At 43.1% G+C, this 6,617-nt stretch overlaps 1 protein-coding gene across 2 annotated transcripts in view; it reads right to left on the bottom strand.

Moving 5' to 3' along the window:
- Positions 1–5,279, bottom strand: part of Snap25 (synaptosome associated protein 25) — a 76,526-nt gene extending 71,247 nt beyond the window's left edge. For both annotated transcript variants that reach the window (XM_005365541.3, XM_005365542.3), the window contains exon 1: positions 5,107–5,279. The gene's annotated coding sequence lies outside the window, so the exon portion shown is untranslated. The remainder of the gene's footprint in view (positions 1–5,106) is intronic.
- Positions 5,280–6,617: the final 1,338 nt, after the last annotated feature.

A 6,617-nucleotide genomic window follows, 5' to 3' on the forward strand; every position in this document is an offset into this window, starting at 1 on the left:
TCTATCTATCTATCTATCTATCTATCTATCATCTATCTATCTATCTATCTATCTATCTATCTATCTATCTATCTATCTATTAATGCATATTCACTGTGACTCACTTGATCAGTAGGAAAATAGACGATACAAGAAATAACACAGTTCATTAGCTTACAGCCTGGTCTCCGCAGTCAAGCTACTACATTTATTCCTGGTTCTGCTCTCTGATGCATCATTTGGTTTGTCTTGGCTCTACCTCAACTCCCTCACCTACAAAATCAAAATGATATGAGTAACTTGGTTACAAAGTTGTTACCAGCACTTGACAAATTAGCAGCAGAGGTGACTCAGGCCTCCCCACCCCCCAAAGTGCTTTGGATTAGTCACTGCCTTTGTACGTCTGTCCTTTCAAACCAAATTCACGACTTAATAAATGCTATTTAGTGTTACATCTGACACATCTGACTGTAGTTTGCATACTTCATTTAAAATGAGAATCCGCTTGAACTTGTTCACAGTTAGAAATGCAGCAATCTCACTAAAGATAATTAGAAAACACAGCAATACCAACAACGGCAATTCGGAAACCTCTTTTCCTTCATAAGATTAATTTCCTTGAGCCAGTTTCTCCACTCACCTGCTTCCTTGACACTGTGATTCATTCTTCCTTTCCTCTTACCTGAGAAAGGTTCTCTGGACCCAGGTTGACAACTTCCTCTTAAAGCTTAAATGCCACCACGGCCCCAATTTCCCCTGGGCAGTGAGCCTGGAGGTCAAAACATCACATTTTTTCCTACTAATGTCTTTGTAAATAGCAAAAAAAAAAAATGGAAATTTCCTCACGCTTCATAGACAGAAGGAAAGTAACAAAACCTTTAACTGCCGTTTCTTCCTCTGCAGTGATGATGTGTTGGCTTTTTGGCTTAGTGTTTCTGTCAGTATCTGGAATTTTGAGGTTCCATCTTGAGAGTGGTAACTATAAGGTTAAAAAGGGGAATGCATGTAGTTCAGACTTCAACCTAGCTCTGGGATATCGGGAGCCAACAAGAATCAGCAGCTTAGCAGGAAAAGAAACCTGTTCTGTCCTCCACCGCAGCTCATCCCAGCTCCCCTGAACCCTAGGTTTGGACACTGGTCCTATTTGTCACGCAGCATGAAACATGTAAAGAATTTTCCCCTCCCTGCCCCTCATTCAGTGCATCTGCCAATTTGGAAAACTCAGAGGAAGGGAGAGAGGTTTCTATACCGTGCTTATTATTCAAATATGCATTCTAGGACCTCGGATCACCTGGTTCCTGACCTTTTAATTTCCTTGGCATGAGCTCATCTTAAATAATTTGCTCTAGAAAAATGGAAACAACAATTTCCTTCTGGCGAGGGGCTACATGTCCACGTAGGTATACATATCCTAAAGAGTGATGGGAAATGAAGAAGTTTTTTTGTTTTTTTTTTAATGAATTGCCCTTGATGAACTAACATTTCCCTTTACTTCTATGGATTAAACCATTCTGTCAACAGCAGTCCCTGGATGTTAGCGAGGACCGGGTTGCTTTGTTATTTATATCAGTTTCTGCTCAGAAATCAACTTTAGAGTATAATATCTAATCCTAAACTTGGCATTCTAAGCCTTCCATGGAAGGCTCTAATTCTATTCTAGAAAATTCTTCTGCAGAAGCTTTCTGCTGCGTTCAACTGGACAGACATTTTCAGGGTTCCCTGAGCAAAGATAGCTTCGCTTACATAACTTGAAGTTGTTTACTTAGCTGATCGTTCTAATTTCTATTTAACCTTTCAAAGCCAGCTCAAGTCCTGTGTCCGCTTTTATTTTGCCTTCCTCTGAAACTGTATTCCTTACTATTGGTCTTATTTACTGAGAAATGAATTACAGTCTCATAATTTTCCCTGATGTTTTACTGCTTTTTCATTCTGATATTATGTGATGTTTTTTTATTACTTTCTATTTCTATTAAGATGGTTAGATGCTAAACTTACTGAGGTCAAAAACCATATAACCATGAAATTTTATACCCCACATGGGGTTCATTTATGTATCTGCTGCTTCCTGATTGATCAATATCTTCCTATTTGGTTGATGCCTGCTGGCAAGGGATGACATTGCAGAAATGTATCCAGTGCTGAGGCCAAAAACCATGAATTTTCCTACCTTTCTAAAGCTGTAAAGCAATCTCATAGTATAAGAAGCATTGTGTATTGATAGTGCATCATTTAAAAAAAATCACAATATTCTTTTGCTTCCTCTTTCAATTTCTTGATTAAATTGTTTTTATTTCTACTAATGGCCAAAGCCAACATGCTCTCCTGAAAGCCATCTGCTACAAGGTTGCTAGGAGTCACCAGAGGATCAATCAATTGTTAAGTGATAACCTTGACTCTAGGGTTAACATTCAGAGTTTAGGAACATCGTTTAACAAATTAAAGGGCAGTCTGCCTTGAAACTGTCCATATTTTAAAAAGTAAAATTGTCAGTTCCTGGGAGCTTCTACCATGAAGGGATTACAGAAGTTGTAAATTATTTTGTGTTGGGAATGCCTACATGTAGAAAACAATAAACAAACAAGCAGGTACCATCACAGGGTCGCGTGACTGTCTCCTGGCTTGTCCTCACACCCCTCTGCTCCTGCCTCTTTCACCACATTGTCTTGGATTTTCAAAATTCAAACTTAAAATGAGGGAAAAAAGCTTATTATTTTCCTGCTGAAGATTGACAATGAAATAAACATTAAATCTTTGCCCCAGTTACATTTTCCTTTATTTTCTCAGCTAGCTGGTCTGTATTTAACTGTGCAATCGTCCACATTACCTCTTTCTCCCAGCTCTGCACCCTTTGGCAGCTTTACTGCAGTCCTGTACCCCTTTCCTCATCTCCCCCTAGCAAATAAACCAAGCAGTGATTACTAATGTTCAAGCACACAATTCAGGAAACATTAGGCTTTTCATTTGACGCAGCTACGCAGGGCTGTCTGGATGTGCGCTATAATGTTAGAGCGTTTAAATAGACTCTTGTCGGTATTTTTGCTTCCACCTTCCACCAATAAAACATAGTTGTTTATTATATCTGAAGATTTCCGAGTTATAAACTCCCATGCAGCTCCATAATCTTGAATAAATTTCCACTGAAGCAAGTTACATCTACACACAGTAATATAATCAGCATATACATACATGGAAGCACACGGCTTTTCATGAAAAGGAAAAGTAACCCAGAAATAACCAGCTGGGGATAAAGTGAACCTTTTACATAGACAAGGGATTTTAGTATCTCTAGCGCAGATGATTGGAGTTATGACTAAATAAACATAATTCAAAACCTTTGGGAGACGGGTCTTAAAAAGGGTTCGTACCAGCATTTCTTTAATGCATTGGATCATATATATATACATACATATATATATATCTGTATCTATATATTCTTACAGATGAAGCTATCACTCTTGTTTACTAACTTCAGAAAGCTTATAATTTTAGTCCTGACACTTTCATGATAATTATGAAAATCTAAATCAAATAGATATTTATCCTTATAATGATTTTTTGCTCATGCAGAGTCTCTTTATTTCAGAGAAGAAAATAGTTATCATGACCTCAGCAAAATCCTACAGTGCCATAATAGAAATTGCAGGGAATCTTGAGGTCAGATTCAGCCTCGCACCGTGGTTCTTTCACCTGCATAACCCTGAAGGACATGGTTGGGTTTTCCCAAGGATGACCACACTTAATGTCAAAATCTAAAGCAATCAATCGGCCACAACCAGTACTGATAGGAAACATACAAACTCCAAACCATGCCCAAAGAGATGAAAATTTCTTTTGGCTGTGTATGCATGTTTATACCTAGTTTCGAGAATAAATAGAGGAATAATAGGGATTCATCCCTAAAATTGATTCTACTTAGTTCAGATGATCCACATTTTTTAAAATCAAAAATATAGGGAGGAAACTGTCCTATAAACAGATCGTACTAGCATTTTCATATATGACCACTTCAGCCTACCTAACATCAACAGACATATCTACTCTGTGTTAAAAACAAAAATTTAACAATTTTCATGTCATATTGAGGATAAGTGACCGTTTTTAGAGCTGTGTTTATGTTCTGTCTAGAACAAGGCACAGGGAGATATACAGAAGATTTCTACAAGTAGTCTATTATTTCCTGAAGCTACGTGGGAGGTGAGGAGGAGAGCAGGCAGGCAATTTTCTGTAAATAAATCCCTGTTGACAGGATTTATTTTTCTATCTTCCTTTTAATCTAGTATGCCAGCTCTGCTAAGAGTTTCTATAAGACCAGGATCTCTAAGAGAAAATTTGGCCTCCAGCCCTGGCCAAGCATCTCTGCAGCAGGTAATGCGGCGCTGCAGCATGATCGCTGTCCGCGGTGCTGAAAGGTCAGGGCGCCTACGCGGGCTTTGGGCACTCCTGTCCAGGGTGCTGAGCTCAGGCCACCGCAGTCCTCCAGGCGAGCCCACCGGGCCAACCCTCCGCGGAGCTCTCCCACTCATCACCACCCGCCCGCTTGTAGCTGACATGGGGCAGGCGGCATAAATCAAGTCTGCGGGGCACGGAGGCTGCTGTCGCCGCCGCAGCTCAGCTTTTCCAGGGTGGGAACTCCCCCTTTCTCCTCTCGCCTTCTCAGCTCCCACACCCTGCTTTCCATCTCCCTTGGGTAGCAGTGCCCTAAGGACAACAGTTAGAACGAACGACAAGATCGTGTTTTGCTTTTGCTTTTTGTTTTACAGAAAAAAAAGGAAAGAAACCCACAACCCTAATAACCTAAACATATCCCCAAACTGCATCGCAAGATGGAAGAGGGTCCCACGGCTGTTTCAAAAGAGTAAGTTATTATTCTGCACGCATCCTCGCTGTTTCTTCCCACCGCTCCATCTGCAGTGTCCCCATCCATTCCCTCTCCAAATAGCTAACCTCGAAAATACTTTTACGTAGCCCCAGGCAAGAGTCTAGGCAGACTTGCACACAGGGAATACCGCACCCTAAGCGCACCAACACTTGTATTTGTCCAGGCTCACTTGGACTGCCAGCTGCGGTCCCTTCTGTTTATGCGGCCATCCAGGGCCGGGACCACGATCCAGAGAGGGGGCTCTTTACCTTGGCTTCTCCAGAAGATGTTGTCCGCCGATCCCTGCAGGTCACAAGAGTGAAGGAGCCACCGGGCAGGGAGGGAAGGAAAGACAGCTTCTGACCTCCCCGAGGTTTCGTCTTCAATGCAACGTGAGCTCTGCCCTCATCAAAGATGGCCGTTCCTTTGACGTCAGCAGCTTTTAATAGCCGGCTCCTCGAGGGGCGGGGAGGAAGTGTGTTGGGGGAGGGCGGAGGGAGTAAGGTGGCTGGGGGCGGTAGGGGAGGAGCCGGGAGGTGCAGAGTGCTTGACTCAGCTCCCTGAACGTTTTGCAGTAAACCTTTTTATTTCAATTTTTTTTATAAACATCTAAATGGCCCGATTCTTTTGACTCCATTTTAGCACGGTCTTGGGAAAACACATATCTCTTTTGACTGTTTTCCCGATGGCCCATATATACCTTTGCTTATGTGTGTATGCATATGTGAATATATGGATGTATACACAATTATAATGTAAATACATACATATTTACATGTAAAACGTTCCTCTGCTGACTTATCTTGGTTGAGAGAGAGAGAAGAGAGAAAGGCAGGAGTAGAGGGCTGGTGATATGAGTGGTTGGGGAAGATTGCGGTTAAGATTTATTTTCTCCAAAGAGGTCGGTCGGAAGAAGCATCTCATCCCGCCCCCCACCGCCTCCGCCGTCACTAGCTTCTAACGAGATCAGGTTACGGTTACAGGGGTTGCTATTTTAATGAGTGACTATTGTAGCAAAGCAGCATTGCAGGTTTGGAGTTCTCATTTAATCATGGTCAGTTGGGGAAAGGCTCCCACTTTCTTTTAAAGTGCGTCAGAGCAATTATCACCGAGGTAGCACTTGAGCTGGGAAAAGGATAGGGAAGCTAGTTAACCCCTACCAGCTTGGGTTTGCCAGGCTCAGAGCTTGGAGTTGAGAGTTGTTTGCCCAGGGGGTAATAGATGACGCTGTTTCCGGTTGAATTTGCAGTCAGGGCCTGTGTGATGTTCGGGTTTCTTAGAACACCTCCAGAGAACCGTGCATGCATGTCCAGACATCCGGAGGGAAAGTGACTAGGACTGGACGGAATTCGGGAGGGTCACTCATTATGCAAACCCCGGCACTCGCAGTGGCTGACCCTACCCTCCGAAGCTCAGGGCCGGGTATGAGCGAGGATGCCTACTTCTGCTGGTCAGATGAGAGATTAGAAGTAATAACCATACAACATAATCCTGTTTTCCCTTGCTGTGCGTCAGGAGCTGGGGAGGGCGGGCGGCGGTATGCAAATAGTTCGGTGGTTCAGCTTCTGGATGATTCACAGGTGTTGGGGAGGCTGTCGGGGTTCTAGGCGGGGAGGGAGAGCTGGGGAGCGCGTGGGAGGTGGGGGGACCTCGGCTGAGGAACTGTTTGTACTTTTCCGCGGAGGATGAGATTAGAAGTCGTGCCTTGCAATCTTAAAACTTGATGGCCTCTTGGGCGATGGAAAATCCTTGTCTCTTGCCGGAGGCGGGCGGGGGCGGG

This window comes from Microtus ochrogaster, unplaced genomic scaffold, assembly GCF_000317375.1.
Source record: "Microtus ochrogaster isolate Prairie Vole_2 unplaced genomic scaffold, MicOch1.0 UNK3, whole genome shotgun sequence".
Lineage (NCBI taxonomy): Eukaryota > Metazoa > Chordata > Mammalia > Rodentia > Cricetidae > Microtus > Microtus ochrogaster.